Consider the following 6,100-nt stretch of genomic DNA (forward strand, 5'->3'; position numbering starts at 1 on the left):
TATCAGGAACTGACAAGATTTGTCAGGCCCTGACGGGTCCTGTTGGGCTCTGCCAAGCTTTGTCAGGCTCTGTGAGGATCCGTCAAGCTCTCTCGGGCCCTGTCGGGCTCTGTTGGACTTTCTCAAGCTCTCTCAGGCCCTGCCTGGCTCTGTTGGTCTTTCTTGAGCTTTGTCTGCCCCTGTCATGCCCTGTTGGGTACATGGCTCAGCAGGGGAGGGGAAGGAGTTGTAGGTCTGTAGGCCACACCCCCTGCAGGGAGCCCACCAATGGGGGTGGAAGTGTGGGTCAAGGGGGAGGAGCCCAGCTGGGAGGGTGGGGTACTTGGAAAGGGAGAGGGGCCTGGTTGGGGCACACGCCTTCAAGAAGGCACATTGGGGAGAGCTTGGCAGGGAGGTGGGGTTGGCAGTGGCCCCGCCCACATCTTCAGCCCCACCCTCAACCCTAAACCCCACCCCCAAATCCTTCACTGGAAATGGAAGAAACCAAATGCTTAAGGTTTTTTTACATTATTTATTTTTTTTGGGTGAGAATTGGCCCCAAAACCAGGTTAAAAATCCCCCAACATGGCCCTGGGGGAGCAACGTCAGGATGGCAGCGGCACAGCGCTGCCCTTTTCCAAGATGGCCGTCAGGGGTAAACAGAGTCACAGGCCCCACGACCCACCTTGGGCCCCACCCCAAAATGGCCACCCTAGGCAGGCCCCGCCCACCTCAGCCCCACCCTTCCAGCACAGGCTTGGCAGCCATGACAGCCATGGCCCCGCCCACCAGCAGGGACACAGCAGCCGAGATGGCCACGCCCATCAGGGCAGCCACCTTGTTCCCATGGGCAGGGTGCAGGGGCAGCTGATACAGCCAGGAGCTGCCGCCTGAGCACGGCGCAGACCAACAGCCCCTCCGGCAGTGCCAGCATGGCTGCCAGCCCTCCCCCCCCAGCCATCTTGGATTCCAAGCAGGGTGGCGCCCAGCAGCCATGCTGTCCTCATTTTGTTGTGCACAGGGCCCCGTGCAGCATCGCAACCCAGGACAGCTGGTGGGGTGAGGGGACCCAGGAACGTCGATCTATGGGTGGAATGCAGAAGCTGTGGGGTGCTACATATCAGTGGGGCAGAGTGCTGGAAGTATATGGTGCTGCAGAGCAGTGCTGCGGCTGTATAGGGCAGACTGGATCTGTGGGGCACTGCTGGGGCACCCATGGGTCTATGGGATAGGGTGCAGGAGCTAGTGCGCTGTAGGGCAGAATTGCTGGCCTATGGGCTAGTGGGAAGAAGCTATGGTGTCTTCTGGGACAGTGCTGTTGATCTATAGGGCAGAGGAACTATGGGGTGCTGTAGGGTTACACTGTGGGTCTATAGGGCAGAGTGAACAAGATATGGGGTGCTGTGGGACAGCACTGTGTGTCTATGGGGCACAGTGGAGACTTAGGGTGCTGTAGAGCAATGCTGTCCATTTATGGTGCAGAGTAAAAGCAGCTATGGGGTGCAGTGACTCTATAGGGCAGAGGGGCTATGGGCTGCTGTGGGTCACTGTGTGGGTCACTCACCTGTAGGGGGTTCAGCCTCTTCAGGGGTGTTTCACACCACAACCCCATTGACCCCACAGCCCCCCTGACCCCCACACCGCCCCATAGACCCTTGTGACCCACCCATAGTGGGCAGTGCAGGTGCAGTCAGGAGGGAAGGGTGGTCAGGTGGACAGAGGTGTGGGGCGCTGTGGGGCAGCACTTTGCACCAATGGGGCAGAACGCAGCACCTACAGGCTGCTGTGGGGCAGCTCTCTGGGTCTAAGGGGCAGAGTAGAATCCTGTGGGGCAGCACTGTGGGTCTATGGGGTAGAGTCACTATGGGGTGCTGTGGGGCACTCCTGTGGATGTATGGGGCAGAGTACAAGAGCTATACGGTGCTGTGGGGCAGTACTGGGCATCCATGGGGCAGAGTGCAGGAGCCATGGGGTGCTGGGGGGCACTCCTGTGGATGTATGGGGCAGAGTACAGGACCTATATGGTGCTGTGGGGCAGTACTGGGCATCCATGGGTCAGAATGCAGGAGCCATAGGGTGCTGGGGGGCACTCCTGTGGATGTATGGGGCAGAGTACAGGACCTATATGGTGCTGTTGGGCAGTACTGGGCATCAATGGGGCAGAGTGCAGGAGCCATGGGGTGCTGTAGGGCACTCCTGTGGATATATGGGGCAGAGTACAGGACCTATATGGTGCTGTGGGGCAGTACTGGGCATCCATGGGGCAGAGTGCAGGAGCAATGGGGTGTTGTGAGGCAGTGTTGTGGGTCTATGGGGCAGAGTGTAGGAGCCATGGGGCATTGTAGGGCAGTACAGTGGGTCTATAGGCCAGATGAGCTATAGGGTGCTGTGGGACAGCACTGTGGATCTGTGGGGCAGAGTACAGGAGCTACAGGGTGCTGTAGGGCAGCACTCTGCACCCATGGGGCAGAGTGGAAGACATATGAGGTACTCTGTGGCACTGCTGTAGACATATGGGGCAGAGTGGAGAAGCCATGGGGTGCTGTGGGATAGCAAGCAGGAGCTATAGGGTGCTGTGGGGCAGTGTTGTGGATCCATAGGGCAGAGTGGAGGTGCTATGGGGCACTGTGGGGCACTGTGTGGGTCACTCACCTGCAGGGTGTTCAGCCTCTTCAGGGGTGTTTCACCCCACAACAACCCCATTGACCCCACAGCCGCCCTGACCCCCACACCGCCCCATAGACCCTTGTGATCCCCCCCCACCCCATCCCCGCCATGGTGTGCAGTGCAGATGTGGCCAGCCGGAGGAGGTGGGGGGGGCGCACAGTCAGCAGGAGTGCAGCGGGGGGGGCACGGGATCAGCCGGGGGGCGGGGGGGCACAGTCAGCCGGAGTTGGGGGGGGCACGCGGTCAGCCGAGTTGCGGGGGGGGCACGAGCGGTCAGCCGGAGGGGGGGGGGGCACGAGCGGTCAGCCGGAGGGGGCGTGGCCAGGCTGCCTTCGCTGTTCTCTGCACAGGAGCTGCAGTGGGAAAGGGAAGGAAAGGGCCGTTATTTGTGTCACAGTCCTGCGAAACAGCCCCAAATCCCCCCGCTTCAACATTAACCGAGTGAGCAAATTAACTGCCAAAAAAATGGATCTTGAAAGCTTCTTTGAGCACAAATTATCCTAAAAACAGCCCCAAAATGAAGTAAATTGAATTTGAGACCAAACAGCCTTAAAAATCTCAAAATCCCGCCCAAATATGGTCCCTCACAGCTTTATATAATACGATATATATGTAAAAATAGATTAGATACATTACATAGTAATTATACATAATATATATAATATATATTAATATTTAATGAATATCATTACAATAGTATATTATAGATATCATTATGCCATTATATATTAATTATAAATTTCATTACATAATATCAATGAGTATTAGTTGATCAGTTAATTATATCAGATTATATATTATATATTTCTACTAGTCATCATATTATATCGTTTATAGTAGCATATTGCTATACTGATTTAGTCTATATATTTACTATTAAATTAAAATTAACTTTAATAATTTAAATTTAAATTAAATTAAAAATAAGTTAAATTAAATTAAAATATAGAAATAAATTTTAAAATGGAATGTAAACAATTACGTGGGTTTAGGGAGGCGGCGACCAATCAGCGCCTTTCTCTCCTCAGAGGCAGCGACCAATCAGCGCCTTTCTCTCCCTCGGAGACAGCCGAGCGGGGCTGAGCCGGGGGAGGCTTTCCCGCCAGACGGCACCGGCCAATCAGCGAGCGTCTCCTCGGCCCCCTCAGCTTGAGGGAGAGCGGGACGGGGGAGACAAAATGGCGGCGGGTTAAAAAAGCCGAACATGTTCCCGCTTAAATATTAATTCAGTAAATTATATAAATAAATAGATTTTTAAAGCTTTTTTTGGGGCCAAATCAGCACCAGATCTGGGACCCCCAGCTCTAGACACGTTCAATGAAGTGAATTCAGCCCTAAAACCCCCCAAAAAGCAACGAAATGCCCCTCCCGGCTTTAAATACAATAACTTACACACTTATTTCAACAACTACTTACATTATTTTAACAATTAATAATTTAAACAATTAAGCGGCTTTAGGAGCCTCAGAACCGCCCAAAATGCTCAAAAAAACCCTCATAAAACCTCAAAAAGCCCCGTTTAAATATAATAATTTAAATTAATAAGCGGTTAACAGAAAAAAACGCATTTGGACTCGCAATCCTGGGAAACAGCCCCAAATCTCCCCCCGGGCTTTAAATATTAATCTATTGTATAAATTCTTATCAATAAGTAGATTCAAAAAGCTTTAAAGTCGCAAATCGGCCCCTCAAACTTTAAACGCGTTAAATAAACCTTTCAAAAAGCCGATTTAGACCCCAACGGCCCCAAAACGGGTCCTCACAGCGCTAAATAATTGAAACAACTCAGCGTCTTCAGGAGCCCCGCACCGCAGTGAAATAATAAATCAAATAATAAACCAACAATTAAATCTTAGGAGCGTCAGACCCGCCCAAAATGTTCCAAATAAAACCTCAAATAAACCCTTTAAACATAACAAATTAAATAAATAAGGGCTCTAAAAAAACCGATTTGGACTCAAAATCCCGGGGAAAAGCCCCAAATCTCCCCGAGCTTTAAACTTTAATTCTCCTGATAAACCCTCAATAAACAGATTTCAAAGGCGCCTTCTGGCACAAATCGGCACCCAAAAATTACGTAAAAACATCTTTTAAAAGCCGAATTGGACCCAAACCAGCCCCGATTGCTGAGAAAAGCCCCGAACCGGCTCCTCCCGCGTTCAACACAACGATTTAAGCCGCTAAAGCGGCTCCGGGAGCCTTAATCGCCCCCGCCCCCCCCCCTACAAACCCGCGGCTTTAAAACCCCAGTTCCGATCAAAACCCCCAGATACACCCCAGCCCGCCGGTCACTCATTAACCCGCCGAGCCCCAATTAACACCCGCACGATAATTACCGCCCTGACCCGCCCCGTTAACTGATTCCTGCCGCCGTTCCTGCCGTTCTCCGGTTTCCCGCCGCGGGGGAGGGGGGGGGAGGGGGGGGCCGATGAGCTCGCGCTGCCACTGCCGCCTCCGCCTTTCTGGTCCTGCGCGCGTTCTGCGCCGCCCCATTTATTACCTCGTTGTCCCGCCCGGTCCCGCCCCCCGCCCGCCCTCCTGCCAATGGACGATCCGCCCCGTCAGCCGCGCTGCCCAATCAGCGCTTCGTTGCTGTGGGCTAACGTCGGCGAGAAAACGCCGACCAATTAGCGCCTTTTCTACCTCAGGGGCGCTAGCGAATCAGCGCCTGTTACTGGGAGGGCGAACTTCGGCGGAAAGTGACCAATCAGTGCCTTCCTCACATCAGCGACACGGTGACCAATCAGCGCCTTTCTCCCACCCCCTCGGAGAACCCCTCGTGGGGATGAGCCAATGGACGACTTCCGAGGCTGACACTGTCAGCCAATCAGCGAGCGCCTCCTCCCTCCCTCGGTATAAAATAGCGAATGAGAGGAGAAGGGGGAAACAAGATGGCGGAAGAGAAGACATCGTGGCGGCATGCAGCGGCGATTGAGGAGGAAGGAGGAGAGTCGGGGCTGGGCGGAAAACCGGCGGCTCCTCCGGCCGCGGCAGCAGCAGCGATCGGGGGGTGTGAGGGGGGGAAACCGGCGGCTCCTCCGGCCGCGGCAGCAGCGATCGGGGGATGTGGGGGGGGAAACCGGCGGCTCCTCCGGCCGCGGCAGCAGCAGCGATCGGGGGGTGTGTGGGGGGGAAACCGGCGGCTCCTCCGGCCGCGGCAGCAGCAGCGATCGGGGGGTGTGTGGGGGGGAAACCGGCGGCTCCTCCGGCCGCGGCAGCAGCGATCGGGGTGTGGGGGGGGAAAACCGGCGGCTCCTCCGGCCGCGGCCGGCAGGTGGCTTCACCGGCACCGCGGCTGCGAGACCGCGCGCTGTGGGGCTGCGGGGCGAGTGTGGGGCCGGGGGCTCCAGGGGTCCCGCAGCGGCGGCCGTGGGGCGGGATGGGGCGGCTGCGGTGATAGCTGTGGGGCACTGGAGTGGCTGCTGTGGGGGCTCTGCAGAGGCGTGTCTGGAGC

The sequence above is a fragment of the Columba livia genome, chromosome 8 (assembly GCF_036013475.1).
Source record: "Columba livia isolate bColLiv1 breed racing homer chromosome 8, bColLiv1.pat.W.v2, whole genome shotgun sequence".
In the NCBI taxonomy this organism is placed as follows: Eukaryota; Metazoa; Chordata; class Aves; order Columbiformes; family Columbidae; genus Columba; species Columba livia.